We start from the raw sequence: 18,296 nt of genomic DNA, 5'->3' as shown, positions 1-18,296 counted from the left end.
TCTGGGGTTGGTGCTGGGACCGATGGATGCGGGGCCCGAGGTGGCAGGTTTATATCGGGGAGAGGGGCTCGCAAACCTTCCAAGTTGGGTGGATAGGGCTGCTAGATAGTGTGGCTCGGGGCTCGTTCTTGGTTGGGTGGGATATCTGAGGTAGTGGAGGGGGCATGGGAAGGTTTCTTTGGAGTAGAGCATTAATTAGGGCTTGGTTTTGCTCGGCCGGGCGATTAATGTTGTTGGTAAGCTCGGTGAAATACTGTGGTGGGTCGGCTTGGTGGTCGGCAACATTGTGGTGAGAAGCCATGGATCTAGTCATGACCATCCACCTTGGTGGGTGGCAGGAAAGGGTTATTGGGAAAGGGTCTTCGGCGACAATGAGCACAATTGGCGCGCCGAACAAAAGGACTTTCCCACAGACGACGCCAACTGATAATATAGCGTGTTCCAGATAGAACGGGTCGAATTGATCCACACTTCTCTAACTGGTGCCTGAGGTACCAAGCCCACCAGAAGTCTTGCACAAGAGTTCAACGCGGAACGGGGAGTCCTCCAGCGAACCCTCCGACGAGCAAGTTAGAAAGAGAGATGGAATGTAGAGATAGATTAGAGATAAAAAGCTTAACCTTCTTCTTGTCTTCGACATCTGCTTATATCCTCTGGTAATCATTTCGTTGTCCCTTCCAACCTGTCGCCATGGCCGAAAGTCTATGCTCTAGCTTGCCTTGTTCATGGTGAGGCTGTTCTGTCTCGACGGGGAGGGCTCATCGCAATAAATGTTGTAAGGGCCTTCATTAATGGCTGATATGCAGTGCCATAACTTTGCAGGATCTTTGTCTGCTTATGTGGCTTGTCCTTCTCTTGCCACATGTTCAGATGTCATTGGCTCTTAATGCCATGTTGAGTTCCAGCAACGTTGGGCTTTAGTATTTGAATTATGTATTGGGCCCTAAGTAGTGGGCTATAACCTTTATGGGCTTGCCCATGTCATATGTGTACACCTTAATAGATTGACAAATGTTACAAAATCATTAGTTTTAACTTTCAAACAATAAGAACTAAAGTGAAATTTGAGTCAAATTATGTTTTCATTTGGCATAAGCTAAAATAGGATTTTAGCTAAAATGGGGTTTTTTTTAGCTAAAATAGTCACAAAAAGACAAAATAGCCTTTTTACTCCAATATGACAAAATGTCACATTCGAACTATAATCATTTCATTTTTTCTCTCACAAAAGTCAAAAAAACCAAAAAAACCTATCCCAAACGAGACTTTTTAGCCGTAGGTTAAAAAAAGTCAAAAAGTCAACCCACATCCCAAACGAACCCTATATAAGTTAAAAAAAAATAATTAATGCTTAATTTTCAAAAATGATTTATCCACCAAATTTAAATTTACCCGAATCATTTGAATTTGTACATATCGGACGATCATCCAAACGACCGATACAACCATTGTCAATCGCGATTATCACTTTCATTAACCGTGACTATTTTCTTTGTTACCAGATGACTGATCAAACGATTAGCGTGTATAAATTTAAAAGATTTAAACAAGTCAAAATTTAGTAAATATAATTTTGGTTCTCAATTTTTTTCAACTTGTGTATGTTATTATATTTTGTATAATTAAAAAATATATATAGAGAGAGAGTCGGTAGCAAACAAGGAGTGAATATGGAGTATGTGAGAGTTTTATTGGGTTGGGCCAACATTTTACGCACACAACCGACAACAATCTGCGTCACATCATGAAGCAAAATATCAACTTCAAACTGCACGCAAACCAACCACCGATGGTGGTGGCCTGATGGAGAAAGCAACCCATCTCCACAGACTTGACCTAGGGTTGAATCCTGGGGGGCGGAAGTGCTCTCTTTGAGACCCTGCTCTGTACTCCAGTTCGAACCCTCGGTGCGTCTGTGGCGTATGGTTGAGCACCATTAGTGCCTCGGTAGTGAGTCCTTTCCTATGGGTTGAGTCAAATCAGGCCAGCAATCGGTTAACTTGGGGCCTGGGCCCACAAAGGCAATGATGACACCTCAAAGCTTTCTTTTTTTGCGTTCAAAAAAAAAAAAAACTGCACGCAAACCTGGACTGGGGCTGCTGTTGCGAATAAGTCGCAACAGCGACTTGTTGTGAATTTATGGGGGCTTTTTTAAAATCTTTTTCGATAATCCAAATTGTTCATATTGTAGAGTTCGTCGAGTATATCATCCATACAAAAAATCAAGTTAATCAGAAATCTGTAACCCTATGATCAGATTCAAATTGTTTTACAAAAATTATCGAGATAATGTTAACCATTTATTTTTTAAAAAATAAATGTACTGTTGTTATAAAGTTATAGATTTCCAATCAATTTGATTTTTTTGCATGGATGATATAGCGATCCCGGGTTTACCCTTGTTGTACAGTGATCCGGACATGTGTCCGTGGATGTTGATAGTTGAGCATTATCTTGTTTACATCCTTTCTTACTTTGTATTTGAGTTATAGGATGTGTTGGGCAGGTTGTTACAGGTTGGTTAGGCCTTGGTTTCAATTCCTTATCGTTCGGTTTTTAGGCGTTCCGCTCGAGCGGGTCTTCTTGCGCTCGAGCGGGTATTGCACACCTCCAGTATTTCGGGTTCCTGCAAAACTTCTGCAGATGTGATTTGTGCGCTCGAGCGGGTTTGTTTACGCTCGAGCGGTGGCACTCGAGCGGGTCGTTTGGCGCTCAAGCGGGTAGTACTTTCTGGGTGTAAGTTCTGGGAGGTGGAAATCTGCGCTCGAGCAGACTTGTTTTCACGCTCGAGCGGAAGTGCTTTATTCTTGTGTCTTGGCGCTCAAGCGGGCCTTATTGCGCTCGAGCGTGTCCAGAGTTTTGTTCTTGGTGCTCGAGCGTCGTGTTCTCCGCTCGAGCGGGCCATACGTGTATGAGTGATCCGCTAGGTGATTTCAAATCACTTTTTGAATTTCTTTCTCTCTTTTACTTTTTCAAAAAGCTACTTTAAGAGCTCCTCTCTCTAAAATCTTGCCTTCTCTCTATATTTTGAACTAGCTAGGGTGAGTTCCTCACCTTTGGTGTTTGTAAAAGTCGTGTTGATCGTCGAGGGCGTCGTTTTGATCTAAAAATCTTGGTCTTTGGAGCACGTTTGGTTTTGTCACCTTCTCCTTTGGGGCTCCGGATTTGAGGTAGGGATATCCTACTCCTCTCTATGGATCTTGTCTTTAAATTTTGGTATTTTGAGATGTTGGGGTTGGTTTGGTAATTTTGTGAAAGTTTGGGGGCTTTTGTGTAATTTTACAAAAGTTGGGTTTTTATTTATAATAAACCTAGATGCATGTTTGGCATAGAAAAATGGAATAAATGTTAAATCATTGATGAAAATGGGACCTTAAGGGTTGTAATGTTAATTATGGAAAATGCCCTAATTACATTGTTTGATTAATTGGGTTAATTAATCGTGAGAAATGAGGAAATGAAAGGGAATTGTTGAGAATGGGAATGTATGGGGTTAAAGGGTGTAGTTGAATTATTTATCACTCACCGAAATGAAATGTTGATTGAATATCCAATTGTGCATTTATTTTCTGTTTAGAAATAACTGCTTGGGCTATCGGTGGAGGATAGTCGTGATTGTTGTAGACAATGCATGATGATTAGGCAAATGAAAACTAATCAATGGAATGTGTCACGGAATTTGACGGTTGATAGAATACATTAACTGTATGTATTGAGTGATTGTATATAGAACCAATGTGTTTGTATACGTTATGTATAGAGGAGGAGATGGGGGATGTACTCCGCGGTTTAGGGGAAGATGGGGGATGTACCTCTAAACCGGATAGTGTTGGGAGAAGATAGGGGATGAACTCCGTAGACACAGCTCATATGCTTGTCTAGAGAAATGAAGATAGAGCTCATATGCTTATCTTTGAGAAGTGTAGACACAGCTCATATGCTTGTCTAGAGAAGTGAAGATAGGGCTTATATGCTTATCTGTGAATGTGGGATATAGTTTTTATACATATCTGTTGAAATGATGATGGAGCTAATATGCTTATCTGTCGAAAAAGGGAAAATGAAAAGTAACTTGGACTCATAAGTCGAATGACATAAAATGTGATTTATGTGGATGTATCAGTGTTAGCCATCTATCAATTGCTAATCTTTTAGTCATTGTTCATGGTTGGTTTAGTGTATTTCTACTGGGCTGTGGCTCACCCTATATGGGAATATCATTTTCAGGTACAGGTAGCATGCCACCTCCAAGGACGTAGCTTGGGAGGCTAGAGGTAGGCGGACTTTTGGCGTTTTGTTTCTTTGATGTATTACATGTATATTCAAGCAAAGGGTTTAATGTGTAAATGAGTTAGCACTCTTTTGTTGTAACCAAGTGTTAACTTGGAAAGCTGTAAGCCCGTAGGGCATTTGCTTTTGTTGTTAACATGTAATACTTTTGTAAGAAACTACTCTGATGAATAAGAGAATGTTATCTTCATTATCAATTCATGTCTCTATTGATGGGTTTAATGTTATTATTTTGAGGGCGTTACAGATGATCTATTTAATAAACCCTACAACATGAACGGTTTAGATCATAACCAAAAAAAAAAAAAAAAAACTTGAAAAAATCCTCCATGGAAGCACAACAGATTGCTACTGTGACTAAGTTACAGCAGCACCTCAGGTTCCGCAAACCTCACCATTAATAGATCTCTACTGATAGATGACATGACTGGAAATTATGTAGTAAGGGACTAGCCCTCTGTTTTGTTTTATGTCAAACCTTTATCTACTTTAATTTCCATGGAATCAAAAAAAAAAAAAAAAAAAAAAAAAAAAAAACCTCACCATTAATTAAAGTGGTGTAATTTGAAATTTTTGATTTATTTATTATTTGAATATATTATAAATTATAATTTTATCTAAAAAGATAATTTATATAAAAAATAAAAAGATAGGGTGTATTGAGAGTAACTTTTAATCTTAAATAATTGAATAGAGAGTGCTGAGAAATTGTGCATACTAAAATCATATTTGTTTGGCTCTTTAAGGAGGGGATTGAACTAATTGTCCGTGGAACTTACCTATAGGTTACGTTTGTTTGGCGGATTAAGTTGGATGAGATTGTTAGTAAGAGGATGGTTAGCGTATAGATTGTTAATGTGTGAATTGTTAGTGAGGAGATTAAGTAAAAGTGTGTTTATTTTAATAATAATATGAGAAATGGTTAGTGATGGGATTGTTAAATTATCTTTATATAAAATAAATAAAAAAATTTATTTTTATATAATAAAAAAACTAAAACAAACAGGTTCACTTGGTAAAAAAAAATTAATTTTTTTTTATATATAAAATAACCTCAATCCTTTTACTATTTTCATAATCCTATCCAAAACTCAGTCAAGCTAATCCCATTACTAAGGGGGATTACTATGCCCTTTGGACTATCAATCCGCTCTCCCATTTCACTACCAAATATGTTGCGAGTGGGACCTACGGTCATGAATCTGGCCACTCAAGCCGCAAAACAAACATGGCCATAGAGTGTTTGATTAGAATAATGACTTGGGGAATTAACTATCCTCTTGGACTAGTAATTCCCTTATTGGTAGGACTATCAATTCCCTTAAATTAGAAATTAAGTGGGGGAATTAGTGAATTTTTAAATAAGTTTAATGCAAATTTTATATTTTTAGAACAAAAAAATAATAATTATAATATTAAAAAAATATTAAAAATTAAAATATATTAATTTTATATATTAATACTATCTATAGTATTACTAATCTAATGGTGTACAAATAAATACTATTTATCCTACATCTCTAACATAATACCAGCATATTAATGATCTTCTCACTTAATCTTATCGTACTCTTAATCCCCTCCATCTTATGGAACCAAAAAAAGATGACCTAAATGGTTTCTTAGGTATAAATAGAATCCTCCATGAGGTCTCACCAAAAAAATAAAGGGTAAATTACACTTATCTTCTTTGGCATTTAGAAAAAATATAGTTAATCTTATATTTTTGACGTAATTATATCAATTTCTCTTTTAGTAAGACTAAAACGATTGAGACTAATGTAGATGGTAGATAAGTAGACACTAAAACAAATAAAGATTAAAAAATATGTATTTTAGTAGAAAAAAAAAAATGACAACATTATTATTATTTTTTATTCATACCACGAATTATTAATAGAAAAAAGGCTAATTGTTAATAATTGGGTCAAAACTGTGAGATGAATTATATTTTCTCCAAATTTCAAGGGAGGTGAGTATAATTTATCCAAAAATAAAATCATATAAATTTGGGAAGTTGACTAAAAGGCAGAAGCCAGGCTTTAACCTATTTTGAGTTACATCAACTCTCTATTTTTTTACATATTTTTTCAAAAAAATAAAAAATAAAAATAAAAAAATTAATTTGTAACCAACTTCCCAAAACTGGACACATAATAAGTCTTCATTTGAGCATTTTAAGGGTGTGTTTGGGAAGAGAAAAAATATTGTAAAAAAGATTTTTTGAAAATCACTAAAAAAGTTTAAAAAATCATATAAAAAAATTTAAGAGATTTCTTCCATTCTCTCTATTTTTATTTGTTTATTTGTTATACAAAGTCAAAACGTTATTTTCCAACTGTTTAATTTTTTTCACTTCATATTTTAATTAAAATATCAAAACATATTAAAAAAAGTCACTCCCCAAATCACTCCTAAACTATGATTAAATTCAAGTAAGTTCATCTGTTTGAAACATGGTACATTTTAACACATTTCAATAAAATTCTTAAAATTTATCCATAGTTTTTAATAATATTAGAGACATGTGACCGACGAACCCCGAAAAATCTTGTTACGGTTTTAAGAATTCTTTATTTCCAAAGTAATGATTTATGACATATATGTTAGGTTTATGTGAAGTCAACATTTTTGTTTTAAAATATTATTCAATGTGTTTGGTTTGGTTTTAATTTTCTGAATTCAAATTATTGAAAATTGAGTTTTTTATTTTTTCATATTTTCTTTTGCTTTTAGTGAATATTATTAAAATTTTAAATAATTTTTTTAAATTTTTTTACATGTACCCCACTTACATATATCTAAATATTAAAATATTTGTAAAAAAATATTTTAAAAAATTAATAAATATACAAAAATACGAAAAATGTATTGAATTTTGGTTTTTTTTTTTTGTATTTTTATATTTTTGGTATTTAGTGAAATTTTTTTTAAAAAAATTCACAAATATTATACTTTTTAAGTGTATTTATATTAGATGTGTCTAAAAATTTTAAAAATTACTTAAAATATTAAAAAAATTTATAAAAATAAAAAAAATTAGAATCTTTTGAAAAGTGAATTCTGAAAATAAAAATTAGTGATAACCCTTTTGTAACGCCCTCAAAATAATAACATTAAACCCATCAATTAAGAGATCCATTAACATATGAAATAACCATATTCTTCCATTTCTTCAGAGTCTTGTTACATAAGTATTACATGTTAACAACAAAAGCAAATGCCCTACAGGCTTACAGCTTTCCAAGTTAACACTTGGTTATAACAAAAGAGTACTAACTCATACACATTAAGCCCTTGGCTTGTATTTACATGTAATGCATCAAAAAGTAAAACGACAACATTATGTCCGCCTTTAGCCTCCCAAACTATGTCCTTGGAGGTGGCATGCTTCCTGCACCTGAAAATGATATTCCCATATAGGGTGAGCCACAACCCAGTAGAAATACACTAAACCAACCATGAACAATGACTAAATTATTAGCAATTGATAGATGGCCAACACTGATACAATCACATAAATCACATATTTATGTCATACGACTTACAAGTCCAAATTACTTTTCATTTTCCCTTTTTCAACAGATAGGCATATAAGCACTACCCACATTCTCAACAGATATGTATAACAACAATATCCACAGATAAGCAGATAAGCTATATCCATATTCTACAATAGATATGTATAACCACAATATCCACAGATAAGCATATAAGCTATATCCACACTTCTCTAGACAAGCGTATGAGCTGTGTCTACGGAGTTCATCCCCTATCTTCTCCCAACACTATCCGGTTTAGAGGTACATCCCCTATCTTCCCCTAAACCGCGGAGTACATCCCCCATCTCCTCCTCTACACATAACGTATACAAACACATTGGTTCTATATACAATCACTTAATACATATAGTTAATGTATTCTATCAACCGTTAAGTTCCATGACACACTTCATTGATTAGTTTCAGTTTGCCTAATCATCATGCATTGTCTACAACAATCACGACTATCCTCCACCGATAGCCCAAAGCAGTTATTTCTAAACAGAAAATAAATGCACAATGGATATTCAATCAACATTACATTTCCTCGTTTCTCACAATTAATTATCCCAATTAATCAAACAATGTAATTAGGTCATTATCCATAATTAACATTTCAACCCTTAGGTTCCATTTTTATTCCATTTCTCTATGCCAAACATGCATCTAGGTTTATTATAAATAAAACCCCAACTTTTGTAAAATTGCACAAAAGTCCCAAACTTTCACAAAATTACCAAACCAACCCCAACGTCTCAAAATACCAAAATTTAAAGACAAAATCCATAGAGAGGAGTAGGATATCCCTACCTCGAAGTTTGAGCCAAAAAGGAGATGAAGACTCGAAGACCAACGTGCTCCAAATCCAAACTTTTTCAGATTAAAACAAAGCTCTCAATGCCCTCTATCTTTTTAACAAAGGCCCTAGGCTAGAATCACACTCTAGGGAGATCAATTCTTAGAGAGAATATAAGTGTAGAGAGAGAGAGTCTCGGATCTAGGGTTTGATCAAAAAGAGAAAGTGAAAAAGTGATGTTTAAAACGCTACTGTCCGCTGATATAAAACACACTCGCTCGAGCGAAGCCTTTGTCGCTCGAGCGACCAGACACAGAAAACTCTCGCTCGAGCCAAGAAGTCCTCGCTCGAGCCAAAAACTCAAAAGTGCGCTCGAGCGAAAGAATGCTCGCTCGAGCCAACAACTCAAACCCTCAGGTCTACAACCAGAAGCACGCTCGAGCGACAGACCTCTCGCTCGAGCGAAGAACAAACCAGACCGCTCGAGCCAAGAAAAGCTCGCTCGAGCCAAGAAACACAACTCTCAGGTCCAGAACCAGACGCCATCGCTCGCTCGAGCGAAGCCACTCTGGCTCAACCCACCAGACACAACTCAACTCTCGCTCAAGCGACAAACTCCTCGCTCGAGCGAAGGTCCAAAAATCTGGGCAGCAACACTAGGCTCTCAAACACAACCAACCTGTAACAAACCTGCCCAACACATCCTATAACTTAATATACCAGTTAAGAGGATGCAAACAAGATAATAAACAACTACCAACATCCACGGACACATGTCCGGATCACTGTTCAACAAGGGTAAACCCGGGATCGCTATACCTTTTTCCCCTGCAGACCTTTCACACCATCGCTAAGGAGTTGTTTGAGATGTTCTAAATAAGTGTATTTTTTGATTTTTTTATGAAATATGAGTTAGGTTTCAAGTGATGTGGTACAGAGATGATGTGACTTAAATAAAATGATATAATTTAAATGAGATAGTACCTTTTTAAATTTTTTAAAGAGAGTTGGTTTACTAGCGTCATGTACAAATTCAATGGATCACTCGCGATGGTGATTGGAGTGTGGTGATCTGGAGACTAGGGACTATGGAATAGGAAAAGGTTAGCGCAGCTGATGTGGAGACTATGGTTAGGTTAGCGTCGTTGATGTGGAGACTATGGACGGGGAAAATAGGAAAAGGCTACGTGGAGAACAAGAAAGTGGTGGTGGTGGTGGTGGTGGTGGTGGTGGTGGATGGATGGATGGATTCATGATTTTAATTTTAGGGGATAAAAAATATGTGGTGGTGTTGGATTGATGATTTTAATTTTTGGGGATAAAGAATATGTAATTTTTAATAAATAAAATACAATACTGATTTTCATCAACATATCAAAACAATAATAATAAATTAAATAATATCACTATTACATGGATCATTTTTTACTAACATCAATATATATATTAGCTAAATAGTTTTTATTAATATAATTGAGTATAAAAATATTATCATCACTATAAGAAATTTGAGATTTAACGGCGTTTAATTAATGGCATTTTATTGTACGTCACTTTTTCTAACAATTAACGGCGTTTTTTAAACGTCGCATTTGATATGAATCAAAACGACCCCGTTTTAGGAATGGAAGACGCTTTGAAATGCCTCCGAATCCTGTCTCCCTACAAACCGTATTCTGTCCCTCCAAACCTTTATTTTCAAAACCCACCGCCGTCTAGTTCGAATCTATCACTCACTCAAATCCCTCACTCTCTTTCTCTCTCTCGATTCTTCTTTAGAGTGATTGCGATTTCAAAATTTCTCAGAGCCAACCTATTTGCCTCTGTATGGCTTCAATCTCGTAGTTTCTCACAAAGATTGCGATTTCAAAGTTCGATTTTGAGCACTGCCATCTACAATCTCGGCGATTCATCTTAGAATGACTTCTCGGCGATTTCGATTTTGATTTCGAAGCTCTCTCTGTCTCTCGATTTCGAAGGTCTCTCTGCTAATTTGGTTGTTGATTTTCGTTTGTGCAGATCAAGGCATTGCATATGCCGAGATCAAGACATTGAGAAAGGTTTGGATCTACCCCTTTCTCTCTCTATATATATATATATATGATTATCGTATATATATATGTATATACTGTAACGCCCTCAAAATAATAACATTAAACCCATCAAATAAGACATGCATTGACATATTAAAATAACCACATTCTTTTATACATCAGAGTTTCATACAAAAGTATTACATGTTAACAACAAAAGCAAAATGCCTTACAGGTTTACAGCTTTCCAAGTTAACACTTGGTTACAACAAAAGAGTTCTAACTCGTTTACACATAAAGCCCTTGGCTTGAAATTACATGTAATACATCAAAAAGATAACGACAAAAGTATGTCCGCCTCTAGCCTCCCAAGCTATGTCCTTGGAGGTGGCATGCTACCTGTACCTGAAAATGATATTCCCATATAGGGTGAGCCACAGCCCAGTAGAAATATACTAAACCAACCATGAACAATGACTAAATGATTAGCAATTGATAGATGGCCAACACTGATACATTCACATAAATCACATATTTATGTCATGCGACTAATGAGTCCAAGTTACTTTTCATTTTCCCTTTTTCAACGGATAGGCATATAAGCACTAGCCACATTCTCAACAGATATGTATAACAACAATATCCACATTCACAGATAAGCAAATAAGCTATATCCACATTCCACAACAGATATGTATATCAACAATATCCACAGATAAGCATATAAGCTATATCCACACTTCACAAAGATAAGCATATGAGCTCTATCTTCACTTTACTAGACAAGCATATGAGCTGTATCTACGGAGTTCATCCCCTATCTTCTCCCAACACTATCCGGTTTAGAGGTGCATCCCCTATCTTCCCCTAAACCGCGGAGTACATCCCCCATCTCCTCCTCTACACATAACGTATACAAACACATTGGTTCTATATACAATCACTCAATACATTCAGTTAATGTATTCTATCAACCGTCAAGTTCCATGACACATTCCATTGATTAGTTTCCGTTTGCCTAATCATCATGCATTGTCTACAACAATCACGACTATCCTCCACCGATAGCCCAAAGCAGTTATTTCTAAACAAAAAATAAATGCACAATGGATATTCAATCAACATTTCATTTCCTCATTTCTCACAATTAATTATCCCAATTAATCAAACAATGTAATTAGGTCATTATCCATAATTAACATTTCAACCCTTAGGTCCCATTTTCATCAATGATTCAACATTTATTCCATTTCTCTATGCCAAACATGCATTTAGGTTTATTACAAATAAAACCCCAACTTTTGTAAAATTACACAAAAGCCCCAAACTTTCACCAAATTACCAAACCAACCCCAACATCTCAAAATACTAAAATTTAAAGACAAAATCCATAGAGAGGAGTAGGATATCCCTACCTCAAATTCGGAGCCTCAAAGGAGAAGATGACAAAACCCAACGTGCTCCAAAACTCGAAATTTTCAGATTAAAATATAGCCCTCGACGATCAACAACCTTTTTGTAAAGGCCAAAGGTGAGCAAACCACTCCTACTAGATCAAAACCTAGAGAGAAGGTAGAGTTCTAGAGTGAGAGGCTCAACAATGGTGTTTTTGGAGAAGCAGGAGAGAGAAGAGGAAGTGAAAAAGTGACTTGAAAAGTCAAAACACGGAACTAAAACCCAGTCGGCCCGCTCGAGCGTAAAACACTCCGCTCGAGCGTAACTCACAGACTCCCGCTCGAGCACCAACAATCCCACTCGAGCGGCGAATACAGACTCCCAGAACTTCTGCAGAACCAGGTCTCCGCTCGAGCTCCCAACTCCCCGCTCGAGCGGCACTCACGCAACCCCGCTCGAGCGGCCAATACCACGCTCGAGCGTCCAACACTGCACAGAAAATACTGGATGGGTGCAATCCCCGCTCGAGCGCCAACACCCCCGCTCGAGCGGACAGGTCAAAATCTGGGCAACTAGTTTTGGTTTCTAAACTCAACCAACCTGTAACAAACCTGCCCAACACATCCCATAACTCAAATACGGAGTACAAAGGATGCAAACAAGATAATAAACAACTACCCTCAACCACGGACACATGTCCGGATCACTGTACAACAAGGGTAAACCCGGGATCGCTATATATACTATAACCCTCTTCTGTTTTGTTGATTTGATTGTTGCCAAGTAATTGTATATTTGCATATATATATATATATATATGTATTCTACACAGTGAAAATACCACATCATAATCTCTGTTTCAGTGATTGATGTTTTGTTTGTGTGAAATGTTTTGATGTTCTTGATGCTGCTAGTTGACTTGGTTTATCATGAATTTGCTAATGTTCAATGATCCACTAATCTAGTTATAGTTGGTAGTCAATAGTATTGAATCAGTTTTGTAATTTGAGTTATTCAAACTTGAAATCCTGATTTCCAGCTTAATCCTGAGTTACTTGTGAACATATTGATGATTTTGAAATACATTTGAATTAACAACCTATATCCCTTTCCCATTTTGATGTCTTTAGCTTCCATTGTTGTTGGTGAGTTGGACTCTTGAAGAAGCTCAGTACAAGGAAGAGAGTAAGAAAGAGAGACGAAAATTCTTCTCTATTTTCTTGGGAAAATAATGTGAAGGAAAACTACTAATAAATTAGGAAAACTACTAAAAGTGTATATCCATCTCTGGTGTATGACAGGTGATAAAATAAAACATAAAATTGCTGTTTCTCATCCGGTTGGGGAAAAAAAATAGTGTTCTTTAATTATTATGTTGAATTTGATTGAATTTTTAAAGCAAAGCATGTACTAAAAAAGTGTGACTGAGATTTGTTTTTCTTTTATATTTTAATAGTTAATTTTGGTAACATAAAAATTTTATAACCAATTAACTGTTTCTAATTAGAACTCACTGTTTATAATAAGAAATAAGAGTTATCTTTTTCATCATTTTTCTTTTAGATCTGTCACTTTGCTTCATTTCTCTCTGCAAACAAATCTTGATCAAATTTTCAGTGGTTTGGTTAACCTAACAGGTTATCACCAAGGCTTGTTGTATGTGTGTAGTCTGGTTTTGAAGGATATTTGGACTGCAAATGACTAATTTGCTTCTGGTTCTTTTTGAAGATTGATTCCTCGATTGATTGACTTTTTAAGTCATTAAAAGGATAACAAAACTTGGAACTGAAAATACACTCTACTGTCATATGAAAGTCTTGATCCATGACCTCAATTCTCTTATTTTTGTTAAAGGTCACACATTGGCATTCCATTAATATATGATCAACGTTCAAACTACTAGTATTCTATAAAACAATTATAATGGGGAACATTCAATTTTTTGCACTTCCTCTTTTTTTATTTCACCGTTTCTGCACAAGTGTATGTTTGTGTGTAGCATTGATCCTGAACTATTCACTTTTTCTAAGGATTCCCTACTGCCGAACGCAGCATGGAGGTACCTGCATGGAAAAGGGGGCTAAGATTCCTGCAAATAAAGAAGTAAAGCTTCGCTGCTGCAGTTCACTCTATTGTGGTACATTTTTGCTAATTTTATTATCTTTAAGCATCTACTTCATCAATTTTAAACATTTATTAGATCTTCCTCTACCTTTCGCAAACTATCACAAGATTCATGCATTAAAAAAATGGGTTTATTGTGAATGATATCATATAATATTTGATTATTTAGCAATCAAATTTGTTCTTTTGTATTAAAAAAGTCCATGTATCAAAATATTTGTTAGCCTCTTTCTTCTGACAAATTTTACTGCTATAGTTCCTCATATAAGCAAAGAGATGGGTTTCCACCGGAGATGCAGCCTTTGGGATAATTTATCGTAGCTTGCCTCAATTCATTTCCATTGCTGCAGTTTCATCTTTTGCTCTTGGAGCCACTTTGAACACTTTGGTTTTCCCCCAGTTGGGTCGGGTAAGTTAGTCTCTAATGTTCTCTTGTTATGGGAAAACCGAAGCCTGCTAAACTTGCCAACTTTCTGGAGGTAAACTTTGATGTATGCAAGCAGATGATTTTCTATTTTCGCTAGAGATTATAATACAAAATTTTATAACAAACTTTCTTCTCTCTGCAGTGTGGCGTCTTCATTTATGTTTCTTGTGCACAAACTGCTCTTTTGGATAGCAAAGAGTTCTTATCTCCTGTTATTACCCCTTTTGAAGCCATGATAGCTTTCAGCAGGTATTGCTAGAAAATTCCCCTATTTATTAGTCTAATTATTAGTTAATGGTTCTTAACTCCATCTTAACATATTATTTTTGTAGGTAAAACTAGATTCTTGTTCATCACCTCCAGATATTATGCTCTACCTCTCAAACATGTTCTCAATCTTTCGAAAAATACCCAAACACCATTACACAGCTATAGTGACTGTTGATTAGGCATCCATGAAATAGTAAGCTTCATAAGGAGCCATTTTTGCATCCTATGTGTTAGCAGACACCATACTAAAACTCCTAGAAATGTGCCAGACAGGTGGCCAGAAGAAAAGAAGCATGTAAGGGACACGTGTATACTGGTGGATATAAACTCCAATATACTTAAAAAGTGATGTTATGATCTTCATTGCGCTTATCTTTACAGTTTTGCATGAGTTTATATAGTAACTTGTATAATTCAGTCCAATTAATGTATTTGTTGCAAATAGAACGTACATGTTTTTAATTATTGCCATGTACCTGTCATGTCTCTTTCCCCTTTTATACAGTCTGGTGATATCATTTGAGGCTGATTTTCTTATGGAATAGTTTTTTGTAAATAGTTCAGCGGCTATTCCAGCGTTGGCAGGCCTCTGCATGGTGCTGCTCACTGCCTTGTCAATCAAATATGATCAGCAAGATGACTGGATTTATTGGTAACTCCAACTTCATCCCATCTCATACCTGATGTCCTTTGGTCAGGGGTCTTGTTCTTCTTATTGTGACGAGTTTAGTTGGCACACCATTCCCAAGCACCAGTCCTTTTTGGCCCGGCCTCCTCTTACTTTGCCATCTGGGCCTCCTTTCCTGGTCTTGCCCATCCTCGTAGGCCTGCCTCTAATTGCATTTTTTCTCCCTACCACACGTTTAATTGTTAACCCAAGGTTTTGACATGTTCCTTACAACATCTGCTTCAAGGTCTCCTCTCTATGGTTTTTACATTTATTGTTTTTGACACTGTATGCCTAGAATAAGAATCTGGGTGTGATTGATTATTAAGAGGTGCTAGGACTTTTGTTTATGTCCAATTGTAACTTATTTTGTTTTGATTTCATTTTGTAGGATAAACAAGAAGTATTCATAGAAAAGGTGGTTCGGAAAAGGCAAAAATGCATCACCACTGTGAAAAGCCTGGACCTTTTTGCTAAGAAATCTGCTCGAATTAATTGTTGTGTTTTCTAAATTGTAGGTCATTATACTATTTTTCTTCCCCTTAGTATTAAATATTATCTCAATTTGTGGAATAACATTTTAGTTGTAATACTTAGTGAAGGGTTAGATGTACGCAACCTTCCACATGTAGAGAAGTTGTTTCCGTGTTTTGTACTGATGAATGGAAATAAGGAAGTGGTGTAAAACTTGGCGATTAGATTAGAGCTTCAAAACAATAAATTAATTGTGTGGGAAGGGACTGTTTGTCCAAAATTCATGCCTAAAGCATTTTGATTCTCTACAATTACTGTATTTCATCAGTATCCTTGCTTAACATATTATTTTTTCTTTGTTTATGATTTTATTTCTCAGAGGAAGTCAATGGACAGGAGTTTATGTGATGGAATTTCATAATTTGATGATTTCATTTCCAATGGAATTAAGAGACCAGTTGGAAGAAGCATGATTTTCATTCCTTCAAGGTGGATGCGTAGAAGATTTTGAACTGGAAGGTAACTTTGTTTGCTCTTTCGACATCATTGTATGAAGTAGTAATGAGTTTTTTTGGAACTAATTAAGAGAAGCAATGGGAGAGTCACTCATGATCTATTCAGACTTGGCAAGAGAGCGAGAAACAATTAAAAGATTGGTAAAACTTCTTATTATTTAGTTTATAATGTTTTTGAATAAAAGAGTAAATTTATTCTAAATTGTACCAAAATATGACATAGTTTGAAATTATCTCATGCAAAATAGTTTAAGTTGCCATCAGATGCATCTGAATTAGCTAAGCTAAATAAGTAGCGGACTAGAATGTCTCCTCCCTCTTGGAATTATTCTATTTTTCATTTTATTTTTGAATATTGATTCTCCTCTTTTAGATTTCTTTTCTTTCCTTCTTATTTTCAAGAGTATTTGTAGAGGATAGGTCATTTTTTTGGTACCATAGTAGGTCTAAGAATGAGAATTTACTTTGAGTATGAATATATCGTTTCAAATTTTTTGCTCAATTTTTATTTGCAAAGATGCTTTCAAATAAAAAAAAGGGTTCTATGAACATATGGGCTTTGTATTCTAGAATGGATTATAATGAACCGTTTATTTTACTTTTGTTAACTACAATTTTAAACTTAAAGGTCAGGTTTTCTAACAAGAGGAGATTGATGCATCTTTTACCGTAACCTTGAGAATATGCAATGGCAATTGATTTTGGTCGTTAAGGTTATATTGTATTTTTATGATTTTCCAACAAGAGACCTATTTTTGCCAATATGGCAATTTTGTTCTTCCGGGTTGTGAAGAAAAAACCTGCACAGAAACCCACTTCATACCTCAAATTATTTAGCTGTTTGTTTCCTTTAATATATCCCTCTCCCAGTTCAATAAGGATTATCCGGTGATAAATGTTGTTATTATTTATATTGATTGTCCCTGCCTTATTGATATGGCCATTTTACTTTTTAGATTAGAAAATACTCTCCGAAAGGCAGAGGGAAAATCTTTACCAAGTGATTATTTATTTTTTCTACTTGTTTTCCATGTCCATTAATTTACTTGATGGAAAACTCCCTCTCTTATTTATTAATTTATTTCCTGTTTTTCTGTAGGTAAGATGGATAAAATCATACATAACCCAAATTTACCTTTTTGGTGTTTTTTTCTACATAGGACAGGAACATGGTAAATGTAATTAATGTTTCTAATATTTTGAATATTTGAATGTGTGGGTTATCAGAGACCAGTGAGGAAAATGAAGATGGAACTCTTGCCTTAGTGAAAGCAATAGAGAAGGCTCTTCAGGTGAGCAATAATGACCCTAAATCGATAATCAAGGGAACAACTAAATTTGGGACAGAGTATCTTGCATCTCGATCTTATCACGGTCTTGACATTCAAAGCAACAGTTCCTTAATGCTTCACTCTCTTATCTCAATCTTATTTATATTGGTTCGGTTTTTACTCTCTTATTGTTCTTAATGCTTGAAATAGTTGGTTTATTTTTTTATTTTTTTTCTTCTTGCTACAATTCTTGTTCCTTCAATTGATATTAGTGCTCAATGGAAGACTTGGAAGCTGCTGAAAAGTTGTATATTAGTTATTAGTTAGAATTGGCAACTACTCTTGAATATTGGTTCGATTTTTTTTTTTTCATTTTTTTATTGTTGCTGCAATTCTTTTAAATGTTATTCATCTCACACTGATGAGAGCAACTTTTGAAGTTAAAGTAATACGACTTTTTCTTGACCATTTTGATTTCAATTGATATATTTA

General features: G+C 35.3%; 1 long non-coding RNA gene across 2 annotated transcripts; it reads left to right on the top strand.

Moving 5' to 3' along the window:
- Positions 1–12,867: 12,867 nt before the first annotated feature.
- On the top strand, positions 12,868–18,030 carry LOC114287470 (uncharacterized). Of its 2 annotated transcripts, none has more exons than XR_014337132.1 (5): positions 12,868–14,193; positions 14,531–14,856; positions 15,936–16,058; positions 16,398–16,537; positions 17,761–18,030. It is a non-coding gene; the product is annotated as an uncharacterized LOC114287470 (long non-coding RNA). The 2 variants fall into 2 exon arrangements; XR_014337133.1 differs by having other exon boundaries at positions 15,936–16,062.
- Positions 18,031–18,296: the final 266 nt, after the last annotated feature.

This window comes from Camellia sinensis, chromosome 8, assembly GCF_055761805.1.
Source record: "Camellia sinensis isolate YWXY chromosome 8, ASM5576180v1, whole genome shotgun sequence".
Lineage (NCBI taxonomy): Eukaryota > Viridiplantae > Streptophyta > Magnoliopsida > Ericales > Theaceae > Camellia > Camellia sinensis.
Note: the sequence above shows the minus strand (reverse complement) of the source record. Positions and strands in the feature narration are given on the sequence as shown.